General features: G+C 47.5%; 2 long non-coding RNA genes across 2 annotated transcripts in view; both read right to left on the bottom strand.

Annotated features, from left to right (window-relative positions):
• Positions 1–712: 712 nt before the first annotated feature.
• The window catches only part of LOC143832122 (uncharacterized), a 50,716-nt gene continuing 30,373 nt past the window's right edge, over positions 713–21,055 (bottom strand). Inside the window, exons 4-5 of the long non-coding RNA XR_013229099.1 lie at positions 1,367–1,418; positions 713–1,285 (exon numbers count right to left, since the gene is read on the bottom strand). This is a non-coding gene — a long non-coding RNA (uncharacterized LOC143832122). The remainder of the gene's footprint in view (positions 1,286–1,366; positions 1,419–21,055) is intronic.
• Positions 13,585–21,055, bottom strand: part of LOC143832123 (uncharacterized) — an 11,970-nt gene continuing 4,499 nt past the window's right edge. The window contains exon 3 of the long non-coding RNA XR_013229100.1: positions 13,585–16,708. This is a non-coding gene — a long non-coding RNA (uncharacterized LOC143832123). The remainder of the gene's footprint in view (positions 16,709–21,055) is intronic.

Genomic DNA, 21,055 nt, shown 5'->3' with positions numbered 1-21,055 from the left:
GTGGAATCTAAATGGTTTGCACTATGAGAATTTTTGCAGGCAAAAATTGCTGCTTTGGAGGTGGACTCTGAAGCACTGTACCATTTTGAGGCTGCACCTCCAAATTTCAAGGAATATTTTCAACCTAGGGGCAACCAACCTCCAGGTAGGGCCTGAAGAGCTTTTGGAATTACAGCTTATCTCCAGACTATAAGGATCAGCTCTCCAGGCAGAAATGGCTGCTTTGGAGGGTACACAGGGCTGTTGTGCAGAAGAAACATTAGAGGCCTCCCACACAGGTTGTTGTGGAGATGAAACAGGAGGCAAAAGAGCCTCCACAACAGCATCCAGTTTCATCTGCACAACAACCTTGTGTGGTAGGCCTCAAATGTTCAGAGAGTAAAGGAGAAGAGACATGCGAGGCTTGGCTGTGTCATCCCAACCACAGCAGTATTTTAAGTGAGAAGAAGCTTTTCTGTGGCTCCCCTGTCAGCAGAAGGGGAAAGCTTCCCTCGCTCAAAAGGAAAGCACACCCATGCCCTCAGACTCCCCTGCGTTGCTCTGGGCAACGTGTCCCTCCCCTCAGTCAGTGGCTGCTAGAGGCTTCCTTCACAGCAGACCTGAAGGGGAAGGGGCTGCAGAAGCCTGAACAAGAGCAGCAATTAGCCGGGAGGGGGAGATTCCACGAATAGGAGGCTTCGGAACCTTCAGCATTTTGTCAGCACAATCATGATTTAATGTATATTAATTTAATTTCTATACTGCCCATTCCCATGGGGTGGGTTCTGGGCAGTTCACAACAGTATCTAAAATACATAATATGAAAACACAATAAACGCACAATAAAACACAATCAAAGGGGTTCAAATTGTGGGGCTCAATTTATCCCTCCCTGCACTCTGCTACCTTCTGCTGGACGGACGGATCTCCCCCCCCCCCCCCCGCATACATTCGCCAGCTGTTTGGAAGCAGCGGCTGGATGGCTCAGGCAGAGTCGTCTGAAACTCAACCCCTCCAAGACGGAGGTCCTGTGTCCGGGTAGGAAGGGGCAGGCTCAGTCAGCACGCCTCCCATGCCTGGAAAGAGTGGAATTAACGCCTGCACCAGCAGCCAGGAACTTGGGGGTGGTCTTTGATGCCTCCCTTTCTATTGCATAGTACAGATGCACTGGGAAACCAATATGGCAATAAAAAATATCCAAATTGGACTTATATAGAGTCGTCTCTCTTCCGTTTCAGTAATTCTTTTATTCTTATTTCACACAAGTCCCGACACGTTTCACCCACAGCTTTTTCAAGGGACGGTTCTTGGAAGATACAAAAGTAAAATTAGTAGTTGTTCAACATTGATATTAGCAAATTAACAAGCAATGGTCATGAATACATACTTTATATTTAAGGACCAACTTCAACTTATTAAGAAATCTCTTGACAGAGTATCTAAAATAGAAATACAATATTCAAATTATTCTGAAAACAGGAGTAAAGGTATTACACAATGATTGCAAACAATATAACAAGCTAATATCTCACACGAGGCTCGGAGTTCCACTTTTCTACCTACAAGAGAAGCGTGAAATGGCGGCAGAGAAGAACGAGACAGCAAAAAAGGGGAGGAGGGGCTGGGATTATATGCAGCACGTGTGGAAATTCCCTTATTATTATCATCATCATCATCCTTTAATTTATATCCCGCCTCCCCCCAGAGGCTCGAGGCGAATCACATAAAACCAATCCCCTAAAATCAGTACAATAAGAACAATAAAACATGGTACGTTAATTAAGACAAGGCAAGAATGGCAGCAAGGTTCATTGTAAACTAACCCAGTTTCCACAACCCCACTAAAAAGGGGAGGGGGGAGGCTGATGACACACGCAACTGCCACATTTGTGAGGGGGGGGCAGATCTTCCTTGCTGCCCGACCTCAGCCAAAAGCCTGGCGGAAGAGCTTCGTCTTGCAGACCCTGCGGAACGTTGAAAGTTCCCGCAGGGCCCGCATCTCTTCCAGGAGCTCATTCCACCAGGTCGGGGCCAGGACCGAAAAGGCCCTGGCTCTGGTCGAGGCCAGGTGAGCTTCCTTGGGAATGACCAATAGGTTAGCCCCCACAGAACGTAGAGCCCTGCGGGGGGGGGGTATAGGGCAATAGGCGGTCCCTCATATACGATGGGCCCAGACCACAGATGGCCTTGCAGTTTCCGGGTCAAGCCCAAAGGCAGGCCAGTGTAGAGCGAGTTACAGAAATCTAATCTGGAGGTGACCGTCACATGGATCACTGTGGCCAAGTGATCGGAGGACAGATAGGGTGCTAGTAGCCGAGCCTGGCGAAGATGAAAAAATGCCTGGCCAGCTACCTGCTTGACCTGTGCCTCGATCATCAATGGTCACCCCCAAATTTCTGGCCTAAGACGTGATCTTAAGTTGCGTCCCGGCCAGAGAGGGTAAGTGCGCTTCCTGGTCTGCTCCCCTACGGCCCAACCACAGGACCTCTGTTTTGGAGGGGTTGACTTTCAGGCGACTCTGCTCGAGCCATGCAGCCACGGCTTCCAAACATCTGGCAAATTGTTCCGGGGGAGAGTCCGGGCGGCCATCCATGAGGAGAAAGAGCTGGGTGTCATCAGCATACTGATGGCAACCCAGCCCATAACTCCACACCAGTTGAGCATAAAGATATTAAATAATGTGGGGGAGAGCACCGGGCCCTGTGGGACCCCACAAGGGAGCCAGTAAGGGCCCAATAGTTCTTCCTCCACTGCTACCCTCTGTGTCCTGTTTTGGAGGAAGAAGCATATCCAGCGCAAGGCTGTACCCCTTTTCCCCGTACCGGCAAGGCGTCTTGCTAGCAGCGCATTGGGCCGCACCCGCGGGCCGCGCCCGCACTTCGAGCCGCGCCCGCGTGGGCGCGGCCGGCCCTGATTCCCTCTCCCCGCCCTCCCGCAGTAAGAAGCCTCCCGGGCCGCAGGCTTGCGGCCTGGGAAGTTTTTTACTACGGGGGGTGGGGCAGGGAGAGGAAGCCGCGGCCCGGCGCCATGGCCTTCGCGGCCCGGCACCGGGCCGCAGCCCGCAGGTTGGGGACCACTGGCCTAGAGGCTATAAGAGTCTGGTGGCCTCTTTAAGACCAACAATTTTTTATTCAAGGTCTGAACTTTATGCACCAAACAAGGTAATGCTATAGTTCTTACTATTTCGAAAAATGAATATAAAATATTTAGTTTGTAAAGCTACTGGAGGGGAAATGCAAAGCAAAAATGTTTGTTTTGTTGATAACAGCGCAAAAAGCTCTTCCCTCTCCCAACAAAACCCCTTTGACCAGCTCCTTTATTCACTTGATTGCTTTAAACAAATCCAAGCCAATGGTATGTCAGGAAGCTAGAAGTTAAAAAAGAGGAGAGGCCAACAGGGGCTAGGTTGTATTGTACATCAGAGGCAGCGGCACAAAGGTAGAAATGGCTCAGCTATTTTGGCTATGAAAGGACAGTGGCATTTAGAGAGTTCTGCTCATGGTTGCATTGCCATGTGTGAACAAAAGCTCTGCTCCAGTGAAGGTGGGAGGGGCACAGCTAAATCTGGAAACCTCACATCTTTTATTCCATGGGAATGCTTGTGTGCTAGGCGCTGTAAAGGCTTGCCAAGAGGGTTATTAGGCAGATTCATAGAGGGCAGGACCATCAGTAGCTACTCACCATGACTAAAGGAAGCCTTCGAATCTAAAGGGAGTAAACCAATGAGTATCAGTGCTTGGTGGCTACATCAAGGGCAGGCCTCTACATTCAGACTAGCTGCTGAAAGTGAAGGACAATGCAGTGCACCAAGAGCACCTATAAGGCTGGGGCTAGGCTTACCAACTTGTAAGTCGGGTCTCCCAGACTGGAACCAAATCTCCAGCCGACAGAGATCAGCTCCCCTGGAAAAAATAATTGCTTTGGAGATTGTCCTCTATGGTATTATACAACACTGAGGGCCATTCCGCACTCGTTCAAAATTGCACAATGGTTGCAAATTGAAATCGCTACTGTTTTGCTGTTATGCACAACATCTTTGTCAAACTGCAACACTCCTGAAACCGATCCACAAAAAGCGCTTCGTTGTAGCACTTTCAGGGAAATCCTAAAAAGCGGATTCACCCTCCAGAAAGCACTACACTCTTGCAACCAATCTGCAACACTAGCGGGAAAGTTCTGTCACCATTGTTGCAGTTTCTGCAAAGTCCCTCCCCCTAGCTCTCTCCTCCGATCTTCCAGCGAAGCGATCGCCATTTTTTTTCTCGGAGCGAGCGGAGATCAACGCACTGGCGAGCCTTCGTTTACCCAGCGAGGCTTCCCTGGCTGCAGTCCCTCCCCAGAGCTGTTTTAAGTCACCAAGCACGAAGCAACACACAGCCCTGTTTGCTGGTTTATTTTTCCTTTATTTTTCACTCTATTTTCAGCTGAAAATCGCGCCCGTGTGTGGGGGGGTTATTTTTTTTTCACTCGGGGGGAGCGTGGCAACAATGAAACGGCAGCTCAACCACCACCTGCTAGCTAGATGGGTCTCTCTGTTGCAACGAATCAATGCAGTTTCGTTGCAACGTGTGTGTTTTTTTTTTAACCTTCCTTAAAGGGAAAGGGGCTTTTTGGGAGCATGATAACAGCCGCCCATTGGCTGCTTGACGGCCATGGGCGGGACAAAGCTGGGCAATATTGCTTCCTGGCTAGCGATTTTTGCCGAGACAGGAAACCTGTGGGAAATGATAGAAACGCAACTGGATTCCACTACAAAGGCAGGTATGCATAACGACGAATTCCACTATTTCAAATGGCGTTTTTCCGTTCCGCAACCAATTTGCTACATAGATCCTGGTGCGGAATGGCCCTGAGTTCCTGCCCACCCCCAAGCACCTTTCTCCTTAGGCTCCACCCCTAAATTCTGAAGCTGGTTGACAACCCTGGGAAGGGGAGAGATTAGAACTAGTAGGGTGGACAGATCAAATTCTGGTTCATTCCGCACAACTTAAATGTAGCTGAATTGTAATACTTTGTAAATGCTACACTTTTGACATTGTGTACGGCATCGTACACAAACCGCAGCACTCCAGCAACACTCCTGCAACATTCGTTTTTTTATAGCACTTCGGGGGGAATCGTAAAAAGTAGATTCCCCCTAAAAATGCGCTTGACTTCTGAGAACAACCTGCAACACGTCAGCAAAAAAACCCCATTCTCAAAATAGCGTTAGGAAGAAGGTCCCGTCTCCACTCCCGCCCCCAAGCTTCCAGGAGATGGGAATGACTTTTTTTCTCCTACAAACGATATAAATCAATGAACAAGTGAGCACGCTTTTCGTTCGACAGGTTTTAAACTTTAAACATTCAAAGTTTGAATCATAATATCACATAATTCCTTACTCACCATGTGCCCAGATGTTGCCCTGCCTACACTAACATGCATTGTATGCTATTTTTTTTCTTGGAGACATGTATCAACAATTACACGCATGTCTGCCAGCAGGCTGTATTAATTAGCATGGATGGAGAAACTGTGAAAGTTCCCTCGGTGGGCTTTTTTCCATCTCCAATGAATACCTCCCCCTGGTTTTGTTGTTGTTAGGTGTGAAGTCATGTCCGACCCATCACGACCCCATAGACAATGATCCTCCAGGCCTTCCTGTCCTCTACCATTCCCCAGAGTCCATTTAAATTCCCACCAGCTGCTTCAGTGACTCCATCCAGCCACTTTATTCTCTGTCATCCCCTTCTTCTTTTGTCCTCAATTGCTCCCAGCATTAGGCTCTTCTCTAGGGAGTCCTTCCTTCTCATGAGGTGGCCAATGTATTTCAGTTTCATCTTCAGGATCTGGCCTTCTAAGGAGCAGTCCGGGCTGATCTCTAGGACTGACCAGTTTGTTCACCTTGCAGTCCAAGGGACTTGCAAGAGTCTTCTCCAGCACCAGAGTTCAAAAGCCTCAATTCTTTGACGCTTGGCCTTCCTTATGGTCCAACTTTCACAGTCATACATTGCAACTGGGAATACCATAGCCTTGACTAAACGCACATTCGTTGGCAAGGTGATGTCTCTGCTTTTTAGGATGCTGTCTAGATTTGCCATAGCTTTCCTCCCTAGGAGTAAGCGTCTTTTAATTTCTTTGCTGCAGTCCTCATCTGCAGTAATCTTGGAGCCCAGGAAAATAAAATCTGCCACTACCTCCATTTCTTCCCCATCTATTTGCCAGGAATTGAGAGGGCTGGATGCCATGATCTTCATTTTCTTGATGTTGAGTTTCAAGCCAACTGTTGCACTCTCCTCCTTCACCCGTATCAACAGCCTCTTTAGTTCCTCTTCGTTTTCTGCTATTAGAGTGGTATCATCTGCATACCTGAGGTTGTTGATATTTCTTCTTGCAATCTTGATCCCAATTTGTGACTCATCTAACCCTGCCTTTCTCATGATGTGCTCCGCATACAAGTTAAATACTGGGAGCATACAAGTTAAATTACTGGGAGCACATGGAGAGAACTGCTGGGGAGAGCTGCTGCTGCTGACCAGGTGAGGCTATTGTGGTACTGAGTGAGATTTGCTGGGTGATTGCTGGGAGGATTAAAAAGGGCTGCTCCTCGCCAGAGGCGCAAGAGACAAAGGGATCTTGGCCTGTGGCTCTTAGCCTGGGGTTCGTAGCCTAGCAATTAGAACCAGTAGATTATATTTCCTAGTAGTTGCACTGCCTAGAAGTTACAATGGACCTCCAGGACACTCATACCATCATCTGCAGTGAGTGTGACATGTTTGCCTTCCTCCCTGAAGATAAGATGGACTACATCTGCCCCAAGTGTAAGCTGGTAAGACTTTTGGAGGAAAGGATTAGGGGCTTAGAAGAGAGGATTATTACTCTGACAGAAATTAAGAAAGGGGAGGAGTTCATAGCCAGGAGCTGTGCAACACTGAATAAAGAGGATACAACCAGTCCTGAAGAGGATAAGGGGAATGACTTCATTATGGAGCCTCTGCAGACAGTTAGGAAAAAGATTCAATGGCGTAGAGCCAGACAGTTCTCGGGGCCTTTGGAGCTCCAGAATAGATAGATTTCAGGCCCTTGCAGAGGAGGAGCAAGTATCAACAAGGGAAGAGGTCCCAAAACAAAGTCTAAGATAAAGTGAAGAGGCCACAGGGATAGAAGGAAATGGTGTTGAGAAGGGGAAAAAAGGAGAGTACTGGTAATTGGAGACTCCCTACTAAGAGGAATGGATCGTCATGTGGCTGGGCCCGACCCCCTAACCTGAGAGGTGTGTTTCTTGCCAGGGGCGAAAATTAAAGACATTTCAGAATGGCTGCCCAAACTCTTCAAATCTACGGATCGCTACCCATTTGTGATGGTCCACGTGGGAATGAATGACATGTCTGTGAACACCATCGCTCCTATTAAAACAGACTATCAAAATCTAGTGAGGAAGCTCAAGCAAATGGGGGCACAAGTGGTATTCTCTTCAGTCTTGCCTGTCAAGGGAAGAGGAATGCATCGGGAGAGGAAGATAATGGAGGTTAATCAGTGGCTGCGTAGTTGGTGCCGGCAGGAGAGATTTGGTTTCTGGGACCATAGGATAGGCTTCTTGAGGAAGGCCTACTAGCACCTGATGGACTGCACTTATCGAAGCTGGGGAAGAATGTGTTTGGCAGGAACCTGGGGAGATTCATCAGGAGAGCTTTAAACTGAAGCCACAAGGGGAAGGAGACATTCTACATACTGTGTGTAAGGAAGGAGACCAATCGGGGGCAGCCCAACCAGGAAGGCCAGCTCATAGGGAACCAAAAGTAAAAGGATTCAGATGCCTTTATACTAATGCCCGAAGCATGGGCAATAAGAAAGAAGAGCTGGAACTTCTCATGCTGATGGAAAGGTATGATCTAGTAGACATCACAGAAACTTGGTGGAATGATTCTCATGACTGGAATGTTATAGTGGATGGATATGAACTGTTTGGAAAAAACAGAATAGATCAAAGAGGTGGAGGAGTGGCACTGTACGTGAGGAAAGGGCTTACCTGTCAGGAAATTCTAATGAAGGAGAGTATATCTACAGTGGAAAGCATCTGGCTGAAAATAAGCGAGGGGAAAACAAACAGTGTGGTGGTTGGTGGCTGCTACCGACTGCCTGACCAACGAGAGGATGTGGATGCTGCACTTTGTGAGCAGCTTGGGAAAATATCCAAGCGTCAGGACCTTGTCATCATGGGTGACTTCAATTTCCCAGATGTGTGCTGGGAAACAAACTTTGCAAAGCATCCTCAGTCATGCAACTTTCTGACCTGCCTGGCTGACAATTTCATTTATCAAATGGTAGATGAACCCACAAGAGGTTCAGCCATACTGGACTTAATACTGACCTATAGGCAAGAGTTGGTGGATGAGGTGAAGGAGGTGGGAACCCTAGGGGGAAGTGACCATGTCCTCATAGAATTCCTTTTGAGATGGAGGGGGAGGCAAGGAAGCTTGTAGCCAGATGCGGATGTTGGATTTCCATAGGGGAAACTTTAATAAACTCAGAGACATGATGAGTGTCATACCATGGACGAGAATGCTGGAGGGGAAGGGAGCATGTGAAGGGTGGGCGCTACTCAAACAAGAGCATGCTCAATCCATGACTATCTCAGAAAGATGAAAACTGCAGGAGCTCTAAGAAGCCTATTTGGATGAACAGAGAACTTCAAGAGGAACTAAGAAAGAAAAGGGAAATGGAGGGAAATGGAGGGAAGGACAGAACTCTAAAGAAGAGTGCCTACAGGTTACTAGGCACTGTAGATCAATCATCAGAAAGGCCAAAGCTGAGAGTGAGCTAAGATTGGCCAGGGAAGCCCACTGTAACAAGAAAAGATTTTTCAGTTATGTGAGGAGCAAACGTAAATGAGGCAATAGGCCCACTGTTGGGTGCGGATGGACAAACTGTAACAAAGGATGCAGAGAAAGCAGAAAGGCTCGGCGCCTATTTTACATCTGTTTTTTCCCACAGGTCAAAGGGTTTAGGCACATCTAGAGATGGCAGTAGCCAAGGGATAGTGTCTGGGTGGCAGGTTGACATGGATAGAGAAGTTGTCAAGAAGCATTTAGTTGCACTGGATGAGTTCAAATCCCCTGGCCCAGATGAAATGCACCTGGGAGTGCTCAAAGAACTTTCCGGAGAACTTGCAGAACCCTTGTCCATCATCTTCGGGGCCTATTTAAAGATTGGAGATGTCCCGGAGGACTGTAAGAGAGCAAACGTTATTCCAATCTTCAAAAAAGGAAGGATAACCCGGGAAACTACAGACCAGTAAGCCTGACCTCTGTTGTGGGGAAGATAATGGAGCAGATATTAAAGAGAGCGATCTGCAAACATCTGTAGGACAATTTGGTGATCCAAAGAGGTTAGCATGGGTTTGTCTCCAACAGGTCCTGTCAGACCAACCTGGTTTCCTTTTTTTGACCAAGTAACAGGTTTGCTGGATCGTGGAAATTCGGTTGATGTCGTTTACTTGGATTGAAAGACTACAATCTGGATTTTCAGATAGTTAGGTGGATAGGGAATTGGTTAGAGAACCGCACTCAAAGAGTTGTTGTCAATGGTGTTTCATCAGACTGGAGGGAGCTGAGTAGCAGGGTACCTCAGGGCTCGGGGCTCGGTCCGGTACTTTTTAACATATTTATTAATGATCTAGATGAGGGGGTGGAGGGCCTACTCATCAGGTTTGCAGATGATGCCAAATTGGGAGGACTGGCAAATACTCCAGAAGATAGAGACAGAGTTCAACGAGATCTGAACACAATGGAAAAATGGGCAAATGAGAACAAGATGCAATTTAATAAAGATAAGTGTAAAGTTCTACATCTGGGTCAGAAAAATGAAAAGCACACCTACTGAATGGGGGATACGCTTCTAGGTAACACTGTGTGTGAACGAGACCTTGGGGTACTTGTGGATTGTAAGCTAAACATGAGCAGGCAGTGTGATGCAGCGGGAAAAAAGGCAAATGCCATTTTGGGCTGTATCAACAGGGGCATCACATCAAAATCACAAGATGTCATAGTCCCATTGTATACGGCACTGGTCAGACCACACCTGGAGTACTGTGTGCAGTTCTGGAGGCCTCACTTCAAGAAGGACGTGGATAAAATTGAAAGGGTACAGAGAAAAGTGACGAGGATGAACTGGGGCCAAGGGACCAAGCCCTATGAAGATAGGTTGAGGGACTTGGGAATGTGCAGCCTGGAGAAAAGGAGGTCGAGAGGAGACATGATAGCCCTCTTTAAGTATTTGAAAGCTTGTCACTTGGAGGAGGGAAGGATCCTGTTCCCGTTGGCTGCAGAGGAAAGGACGTGCAGTAATGGGTTTAAACTACAACGATAAAGGCTAGATATCAGGGGGGGGGAATTCACAGAGTAGTTCAGCAATGGAATAAGCTGCCTAAGGAGGTGGTGAGCTCCCCCTCACTGGCAGTCTTCAAGCAAAGGTTGGATACACACTTTTCTTGGATGCTTTGGGCTGATCCTGCATTGAGCAGCGGGTTGGACTAGATGGCCTGTATGGCCCCTTCCAACTCTATGATTCTATGTTTCTAAATTGGCAAGGCGACAGTATACAGCCTTGCTGAACTCCATTCTCAATTTTGAACCAATCAGTTATTCCATGCCCGGTTCTCGCTGTTGCTTCTTGACCTGCATATACGTTTCTCAAGAGACAGATAAGATACTGTAGTATTCCCATCTCTTTAAGGACTTGCCACCATTTGTTGTGCTCCACACAATCAAATGCTTTAGCATAGTCAATGAAGCAGAAGTAGATGTTCTTCTGGAACTCCCTAGTTTTCTCCATGATCCAGCGTATGTTGGCAATTTGATCTCTATTTCCTCTGCCTCTTCGAAATCCTGTCTGTACTTCTGGAAGTTCTCGGTCCACTATTGCTGAAGCCTAGCTTGTAGGATTTTGAGCATAACTTTGCTAGCATGAGAAATGAGTGCAATGGTACAGTAGTTTGAACATTCTTTGGCATTGCCCTTCTTTGGGACTGGAATGTAAACTGACCTTTTCCAATCCTGTGGCCACTGTTGAGTTTTCCAAATTTGCTGGCATATTGAGTATAGCACTTTTACTGAATCATCTTTTAAGATTTTGAATAGTTCAACTGGAATGCTGTCACCTCCACTAGCTTTATTGTTGCTCAGACTTCCTAAGGCCGATTTGACTTCACATTCCAGAATATCTGGCTCCATGTCAGTGACTACTCCCTCGTGGTTATCAGGGATGTTAAGCTCGCTCTTGTATAGTTCTTCTGTATAATTTTGCCACCTTTGTTTAATCTCTTCTGCTTCTATTAGGTCCCTACCATTTTGGTCCTTTATCATATCCATCTTTGCATGAAATGTTCTCTTCATATCTCCAATTTTTTTGAAGAGATCTCTGGTCCTCCCTATTCTATTGTTTTTTATTTGTTTGCACTGTTCAATTAAGAAGGCATTCTTATCTCTTCTAGCTATTCTCTGGAATTCAGCATTCAGTTGGGTGTATCTTTCTCTTTCTCCCTTGCCTTTCACTTCCCTTCTCTCCTCAGCTATTTGTAAAGCTTCCTCAGACAGCCATTTTGCTTTCTTGCATTTCTTTTTCTTTGGGATGGTTTTAGTTGCTACCTCTTGTACAATGTTGCGAACCACCATCCATAGTTCTTCAGGCACTCTATCAGATCTAATTCTTTAAATCTATATGTCACCCCTACTGTATATTCGTAAGTGATATGATTTAGTTCATACCTGAGTGGCCTTCTACTTTTTCCTACTTTCTTCAATTTGAGCCTAAATTTTGCAATAAGAAGCTGATGATCTGAACCACAACTGGCTCCTGGTCTTGTTTTTACTGACTGTATAGAACTTCTCCATCTTTTGCTGCAGAGCACATAGTCAATCTGATTTCTTTGTTGACCATCTGGTGTTGTCCATGTGTAGAGTCATCTCTTGGGTTACTGGAAAAGAGTGTTTGCTATGACCATTGTATTCTCTTGACAAAATTATATTCTCTTGACTAGCCTGTGCCATTGTATTCTCTTGACTAGCCTGTTCCCTGCTTCACTTTGTACTCCAAGGCCAAACTTGCCTGTTATCCCGGGTATCCTACTTTAGCATTATCCTACTTTAGCATTCTAACCCCCCATGATGATAAGCACATCATTTATTTATTTATTTTATTTATTTATTTATTTGATTTGTATGACCGCCGCTCTCGGAAACCGGCTCGCGGCGGTTCACAATGTTTTAATACAAATACAATATATTAACCATTAAAATTCCCCATTAAAACCCCATTAAAATCATTTTTTGGCAATGCTTCTAGAAGGTGTTGTAGGGCTTCATAGAACTGGTCAACCCCCCTGGTGTAGCTTTGTGTAAAAAGCCATTTGGGGGGGGGGGAATTACAACGAAATACAGTTCCGTGTGAAGGAAAGAAGCAATGAATTAGCTCATATTCGTTGCCATGTGTGTTTTCAGATTTTTAAAAAATAAAATTTAAAGGGAAAGGGGCATTTCGGAGCCACAAGGAGGATCCGTTTGATTGGCTCTTCAGTTTGACTGACAGGCTGAAGCAGGCAGAAGTGCCACAAATGTAGAGTGCCTTGTTTGCAATTCTTGCAACACCGGAAACATGTGCATTACCAAAAAAAAGTGCTATGGGTGCATGAATATTGCACTACATATTGCACTATGCCAAATGTCATAATTCCACTACAAATTGTAGTGGTTCAGGCTTCCGCAGACATCCAGCAACATTGGCAGATGTGCGGAATGGACCCGTTTTCTTCTTGTCCCTTCTGAGGTATCCCTTTGTTACCTAGATGGCTATTCTTAGGATCATATTCCCATCCAGTTCTTTCCTCCTGGGGAGTTCCCTCTTTGCTACCTTCCGCATAGTTAGAATGTATATTTTGCTTTTCCTATCAAACTGGAATTCTTTAATAATAAAGGGCAGTGGTAGACGGGCCGGCATCCTCCAAATGGTGGATGCAGCCGTGAAATCAAATGCCGAATAACACTGGGCCGGAACACAATGTTAGGCATGGACCGAATATGTTAGAGTAAGGATATCACCCTTAATACAAAGTGGTGGCTAGCCAATGCTGTTGTCTTCCCCATAATAACCTATGGATGTGAAAGCTGGACCCTGAAGACGGAAGACAGGATGAGAATAGATGCTTTCCAATTACGGTGTTGGAGACGAATGCTGCGAATACCATGGACAGCCAAAGTTACCCACAAGATCGTTTTAGGGAGGAGCAAACCAACTATGTCAGTAGAAGGGAAGATATTACGGCTAAAGCTCACTTACTTTGGACACATCATGCCATCAAACTCGCTAGAAAAAGCATTAATGCTCGGCATGGTCAGCAGCAAAAGGAAACGTGGTCACCAAAGGATCCGCTGGCTCAACACGATCAAAGCCGATACAGGGATGACCATGAACCAACTAAAAGAAGCAGTCAGAGAGGGGTGCATGGCGAAGACTTTCCTATAGAATCACCAAGGCTCGGACACAACTGAACGGATGACATCAACACAGTGCCAAGCCATCAGATGATGATGTCACAATGAGGGTCAGTTGATCTAGGGCAGTCAAGCTGCAGCCCTCCAGATATCCATGGACTACAATTCCCATGAGCCCCTGGGGCTCCTGGGAATTATAGTCCATGGACATCTGGAGGGCTGCAGTTTGACTACCCCTGAATATAGAAAAGGAGTCCCAAAGTGTAGTTAATGTTATCAGCATGCCCTGTTACAGATAAAGATATGAAATCTGGGAACAGAAATGCCCAAAGAGGCATCCTCATCTATTCTGGCCCCCCCACCTGTCATGAGATCTGCTGGAAGACTTGCCTGGGCTCCCCTTCGGCAGGTTTGGGTGCCTCCTCCATAGCCACATGCTACAGCAGCCCCGACGTACCGGGCCTGGGTTACATGGGCAGGCTTAGCATCCTCATGACATTCACTGAATGCCCTCTAATCTCTCCAATGCCCTTCATACTCACTTTCAAAAGAAGGGTTAACTGAACACATCAGTAGCTGGGTGGGGAGCTGTATCCAAGAGACTGTCAGGAATCAGGCAGAGATTGGCGAGCAGAGTCTATGATAAAGGAACTTTCAGGTCCAGGCAGAGTAAGGATCCAAAAGCAGTACTTTATTAAGCAGAAGACACTGCAGCAGCCAATACGTGCCAAGACTCATTGAGCAAATATTTTGGCAGAGACAAAGGTACATTAGACATTGGGGGGATGGGAGGGGGGATGAGTACAAGAAATGGCGGGAAGGCACATTTGCAAAAGTAACAAAGTTTCTTAGGCCAACCAGATGGCCCTGCGTTTGATCTAAACTAACACCCTGTTGAGACTCCGGCAGAAAAGGAAGGTCATTCTAGGCGGAAGAGATAAGAACAGGGCAGCTTTGGGATGCAAAGGAGGACAGGAACAATTCAAGGATTTATGACCCCGGCCTGGAGCCCGGGAGAAATGTAGGAGGAAAAGGAGGCATGAATTGCGATTCATGACAGAGACATTTTTCTGCAGGAATGGACTGAATCACAGCAACTTTAAAGCGGTCCAACATGAACAGAGAGCTTGAGAGTCTTCCTGATTCTTGCAACACTTCAGTACAGCCTAGAAATTCCAGTCCCCAGGGAGGCCCCAGCATCGAAGGTTATCTCCAGACCGAAGAGATCAATTTCCCTGGTGAAAACAGCTGCTTTGGAGAGTGGATTCCACAGCACTATGCCCCACTGAGGCCCCTCCCTGCCCCACTGAGGCCCCTCCCTGCCGACCCCAGCTCCACCCTGAAAGTCTCCATGTATTTCAAAACCCAGAGTGGGCAGCCAACCTTCTGCTGTCCATGAATAAAGCCTTAATAACCACACCCAATAAGGGACCCAGCAGCTTCCAACTTTTAGGTAGGGTCAGGCATGGGCTTGTGTACTGCAACAGTGATGATATTTGACAGACTGCTTTTTCAGTACAAGGATAAATGTGCGTGGGCCCACCTGAAGAGACACTTAAATGGCATAACAGACTGCACACATCTTCTGCCCTGACCAGCAGTTCCAGGCCCAGTTCATATCCCATCTTTTAAAATGCATACCAAATGTTTCCAGAACAGGAAGGAAGCACCCAGAGGCAGCTACCTCCAACCCTGTTACACCTCCAAGAGCTTTGTAACAAGGCTAAGGTGACCAGATTTTAACATTGCTAAAGAGGGACACCAGTGACCAGTTCTTGATTTAAAATTTGGTCTATATGGAGCAACAAAAAGTTTCAAAGAATGCATAGAACACAAAAATAGTATTGTAATACATATATTTAAATTTCAACATAAGTACAATTTGCCAGGTGCCCCCAGATGTCCCTCCAAAAGTGGGACAATCTGGTCCCCTTAAGCAAGGCCCATCAAAGCTCTCCAAGAGAAGTTTCTTCTCTCTCCTCCTGTTTATTTCCCCCTCCATTGTGCTGCTGGATGGGGTGGGCCTCTCTCGGCCGCCCACCCCATGCGGACACAGCTCCCACTCGGTGCCTGAGCAGCCATCTGCCACCCAGTGCTTCGTGTTGCAGTTCTGCTGATTAGGAGCACACAGGAAATGCCAGTCAGGATGTGTCACTCATCATTACCCTCCAGTCGCACTGCCACAGGGCTGGCTTCCCACTCGGCTTCACAGGGAGAGGGTTTCTGACCCTGCGATGCTGCTGGCTGGATTAGTAGGGGGAACTGCTCCCGTAGTGATCTTAGTCATTAGAGAGAGGGGTGGGGGGTTGCCTCCTGCTACCAGATCCTTCCCTGTATATTTACAATGAGCCGCATGCCAGCCCTGGAGCGGCACAGCTTTCTAGTGGGAGTCACACAACATGTGCTATTCCCCATTCAGAACTGGCACAGGAACATTTAGTCCTACACAGCCAGCGCTAGCAAGAGTTGTGCGAGGCACCCCTTGTTTGCCAAGGGAAGTGGTTGCTTTCTTTCCTGGCACCATGAAAACAAAGTGCACGGCTTCGTTAGACATCAAATTTCTCCTGAGGAAAACAGCAGCTTTATCCAATAGCAATGCCAGAGGCACAACCAAAACGAGTGGTCTCAAGCCTGCAGGCCTGTGGCATCAAAACCGATTGTTTGGCTCTTTAACCAAAGTGAGTTTGAGTGTTCCATACTTTAGGATGCTTTGGGCCGATCCTGCGTTGAGCAGGGGGTTGGACTAGATGGCCTGTGTGGCCCCTTCCAACTCTATGATTCTATGATTTAGAATGCTACACAGCCTATTCTTGTGCAGTATTTCAGTAAACAGTTTTCCTCAGAAAGAATGTTCCTGTGTTTCATTAATTCTCATTGCCTTAAATTCTGAAAGGAAATTTTGGACTTCCTGCCTGGCACACTTGAGTTGAAATACTTCATTGAGTCTGGAAATCTTATGAAATGTACTTAATGTATTGTATGGCAAAGTTACCCACAGGAAGCATATAACGTAAAATAGGTAGCCAAGTAGGTACAATGGTGATGCAGACAGATTGGGAAATCCTCCTAAATACAAATATCTATGTTTCCAATCCACTCAGTCACAGCTGGGGAGAGTACAAAGAAATCCATCACATCCCCCTGGAAAGCATGATGCTCACATTCCTGTGACAGATGAAAGGAAGTCAAGGAGCGGTTGGAAGTGTTTCTGCCAGTCCTTCACCTTCCACTGGTGGTGTACGGAACAGAGCCTGGCATTGAATCTGAAGGAATACAGTGAGAAAATCAGATTCATCTCATGTATAAACAATCTGATCATGATATGTATGAATGTCTACGACTTTTCTTGTGATCTTCAGAAGCCATCATCGAGACATTGGGAGTAGTGGTCCTCAACTCCCAGTCCACAGCCCGGTGCCGGGCCACGAGAGCTTCAGTACTGGGCCACGGCTCCCTCTCCCTGCCCCCCTTGCAGCGAGAAGCTCACCAGGCCGCGAGCAAATCGGCCGCTGAAGCAAGCATGCGTGGGGCCCCGGGTCGCCCTGTCCTCCCACATCTTGGCAGCTGTCCACAACCTGAAAAAGGTTACGGACCGCTGATCTAGAGTGCTGCCATGTGCTTAATGTGGAGTTGCCCTTGAAGACTGTCAGGAATGACAATCGTACAGACTTTCGCCATGAGCGTGTTGATTGGAGTACGTCACAGGAATCTATGCTAGCTTCCAGACTCAACATCAAGGTACTGGTACTGATCCTTAAAGATCAGACCATTCTACCTTAAGGACAGCCTCCTCCCATACTAACCTACCTGTAACTTCCGGTCATCTTCAGAGGCCCTGCTTCAGTAGCCCCACCATATGAAGCTAGAGTTATGGCAACCCAAGGGGAAGGACCCTCTTTGTTGTGGCATGAAAACCTTGGAACTCCCTCCACAGGGATATTTGTCTGTTTTCCTCTAATGGTGTCTTTCAGCAACAGGTGAAGACTTTTTAATTTTTTCTGGCATATCTCCAACAGCCGTACATTGAACATGAGTCAACAGTGTGACTCAGTGGCTAAAAAAGCAAATGAGATTTTGGGCTGTATCAAATGGAGTATCGTGTCCAGATCACGGGAAGTGCTTTACTCTACTCTGGTTCGGCCTCACTTGGAGTACTGTGTTCAGTTTTGGGCACTCCAGTTGAAGAGGGATGTAGACAAACTGGAGCATATCCAGAGGAGGGCAACAAAGATGGTGAGGGGTTTGGAGACCAAGTCTGTTTAGCCTGGAGAGGGGCGACTGAGAGGGGATCTGATAACCATCTTCAAGTATTTAAAAGGGTGCCATATAGACCGTTTATGCTCTGGAGGTTTCATGCTGGGCTGCAGGCTGGAGTTTTAGTCGTGGCAGGTTGCCCCACCTCTTCCTGCACCCACACGGGAGAGCGTTTGGCCTGGTGCACCTCATCTGCCCCTGTTTTGTACTCCTGCATGAGAGCGGGGGCAGTGAAGTTCCCAGTGCATAAACGGTCATAGAGAGGATGGAGCAGAGTGCTTCTCTCTTGCCCTGGAGGGATGGACCAGAACAAATGGGATGAAATTAATTCAAAAGAAATTCTGTCTAAACATCAGGAAGATGTTCCTGACAGTTAGAGCCGTTTCTCAGTGGAACTGGCTTCCTCGGTAGGTGGTTGGTCTCCATCTTTGGAAATTTTTAAACAGAGGCTGGAGAGCCATCTGACGGAGAGGCTGATTCTGTGAAGGCAAAGGGGTGGCAGGTTACAGTGGATGAATGATAGGGTTGTGAGTGTCCTGCATTGTACAGGGGGTTCGACTAGATGACCATGAGTTCCAACCTAGATGGGCCAATTATTCAATTATTCTATGATTACTGGCCCTCCTTCTAGTGTTATGTGCTTTTAATTGAATTACTTTATCATTTTTACTATTTTTTAATTGCTCAACTATTTTAATGATTTTTAAATGTTCACTGCCCTATGGACTCTGATATGGTGAAAAGATGGCAAAGAATATTTTAAATAAATACTATCCTTCCCTTCTGACTTGGTTTAGATGCCCTGTAAGACAGCACACATTCTGCACTTTCATAGGTCAGAAGTGGGCTTGCTCCTCAACAGACTCTTGAGTGCTATTTTAATAGGACTCTGTAGCTCTTCTAGCAGCACCCAGTCCTGTGCTCTTACTGCTCTGGAACTGCAGTACCAGGACTAATGCCAGCAAAATAAGGCCAAGAGCCCACAAATGATTCTATGAATGCCACTAGTGACACAACAGATGGCAAAATGAAAATATAGTCATACCAACTGACACATCCATGGTAATTCTGCCAGAGCCCACAAACCACGACACTACACACAGTGACAAAACCCCTACACACATACACACAGACACACAGAGAAGGGACTAAAATGCATGGCAAAAATTGGATGATCCCATGATATCACCCAGCCACTCAGAAAAATACAGCACCAAATGGTGCTGAACACAGTCTTCACGTGCAGATACACTGCATAACACAACATACTTATATTGCTCTCTCTATAAAGGGAACCAGCATTTGATTGGGGGGGGGGGGCAAAAGCACAAGGAAGAATAAAAGTTACAACAGTAGGCAGCACTATGAGCTGCCTAGGTGGGCAAAGGCAATTAATGAGAAGCAGATGTTTCTGGAGTGATGCGCTCATGTGGCCCTACCCAAAGGCCAAGGCCAATTTTGGAAGCTTGATGGCAGCATTATCAAGCCCAACCCCCACTGGCCAGAGGAAGAAGCAATGACAGGCAGCATGTCCCAACCTGGCACCCCTGCCAAGGGCAGAAGGCAGGTCCCAAGAGAACTGGCTGTGCAGAGCTTAGAGCCAAACCAGACCTCCTTACCCCTTGTGTTTGCCAAATCTGGGCTGGGCAATCCTCAATGATCTAGGAGAAGATCTTGAGGAGGGCCTTCACTTGGGGTATACCTGGGGGTATAAAACTCTAACAAGTCCTTAGGTCCACATTCACACTGGTTTCCCCCCAGTTGCTCACAGGCTGGATAAGAGACCTAGATGGGCCAATTTCGGCCCCCAGACTGCATGTCTCTCATCTCCAGCTCAGCATTTTCAATTTTTGGTTAGCTATGCTGATAACTGTTTTGGTAAAAGAGGAAGAACGGAAATTTTCAAAACAATACATGGTGCTCTGGAGGCTATGTCATGGATACAATTCAAACCCTCAACCCTGGCATGATGTTATGGTTAGGAATAAACTGATCTTCCACACCTTCTCATAGGGGTGCCTCCCAATGAGTGAATCCAACTCTATTATTCTATAATAGAATCCAAGCTGATTGTAGCCCTCACAGGAAGTTGCATTATTTATTTATTTATTTATTTATTTATTTATTTATATTGTTATATTTATATACCACCCTCCCCGGAGGCTCAGGGCGGTTTACATAGAACATAAGAACAATACATGAAACACTCTATAACATATGAATAACTGTACAATATTAATAACGAATAGTTATAATATAACAGTACTAGAAATATAGCCCATTGCAGTTGGAAATGCAATGGGCGCTAGCAGTGAGAGTGGGCATGGATGGGGGGGGGACTACCTGCAGTCTTTCAGCGGGTCTTTCGGCGGCGGTGAGCAGCTGCATGTCTTTCTGGGGTTGCGGTGGGGTTGCTGACGCCGCGAGAGGCTCTTCGTGGGTTTTGCTGTTGTAAATTGGGCTCCGGAAGGGATGAACGGCGGGCGCTGGCTGTTTCCTGTCTTGCCTGCTCTCTCTCGCTGTCTCTCTTGGCTGCATTCCTTGGTCTTTCGGCGAGCGGCTGCATTCCTTGTTGCCCAAAGTTCTGGGCGCAGCGTGGAGGCAGGCTGTCGGGCAGCGAGGCCTCCCCCGGGCGGCGGGCTTTCGGCGGCGGCGGCAGCGGGCTGACGCGGCGGGGCCTCCCCCGGGCAGCGTTGTTTTTTCTCCGGCGTTCTAGTCGGCAGTGTTTTGTCTTCGCCGAGGCCTCCCCCGGGCGGTGGGCTTTCGGCGGCGGCGAGCTGACACGGCGGGTCCTGCCCCGGGCGGCGGTCTTTTCTCTTCAGCGTTCTTCTCGGCGGTATTTTGTCTTGGGGGGGCTGCACTGGGCGGTGGTGTTGCGGCGGTGGTGTTGCGGCGGCAGCGGCCTGATGCAGCGAGGTGCTTTGCGCCTCTCGCCGCGTCAGGCCGCCGGGCAGGGAGGCCCTGGCAGCCGCGCTCTGCGCGACTGACGGAGGTTCCCTCTGGCGGTAGCCTGATGCGGCGAGAGGCGCTTCGCGCCTCTCACCGCGTCAGGCTGCCGGGGTGCTGCTGTGCGCGGCTCGCAGTTGCTGGGGCTGGGAATCAGAGGGACCAATCGGCAGGCGCGTCCCTCCGATTGTCTGTCATGAGGAAGGGTCCTATCCGGACCCTTCCTCATCCCGGACACATCCCGCCCCAGGAGGGCTTACTGTTTTATTTAGTCCGTGGCGGGCGTACAGATAACAATATAACAGTATAAAAATGCAACAGTGCAAACAGGTCCAGAGCACTCTGGTGGAGGTCTGAGGGGGGGTGGGGGGGAGCAGGGGCCTTTCAGTCGTTGTTGGTTATGTCTGGTC

This window comes from Paroedura picta, chromosome 3, assembly GCF_049243985.1.
Source record: "Paroedura picta isolate Pp20150507F chromosome 3, Ppicta_v3.0, whole genome shotgun sequence".
Taxonomy (NCBI): Eukaryota; Metazoa; Chordata; class Lepidosauria; order Squamata; family Gekkonidae; genus Paroedura; species Paroedura picta.
Note: the sequence above shows the minus strand (reverse complement) of the source record. Positions and strands in the feature narration are given on the sequence as shown.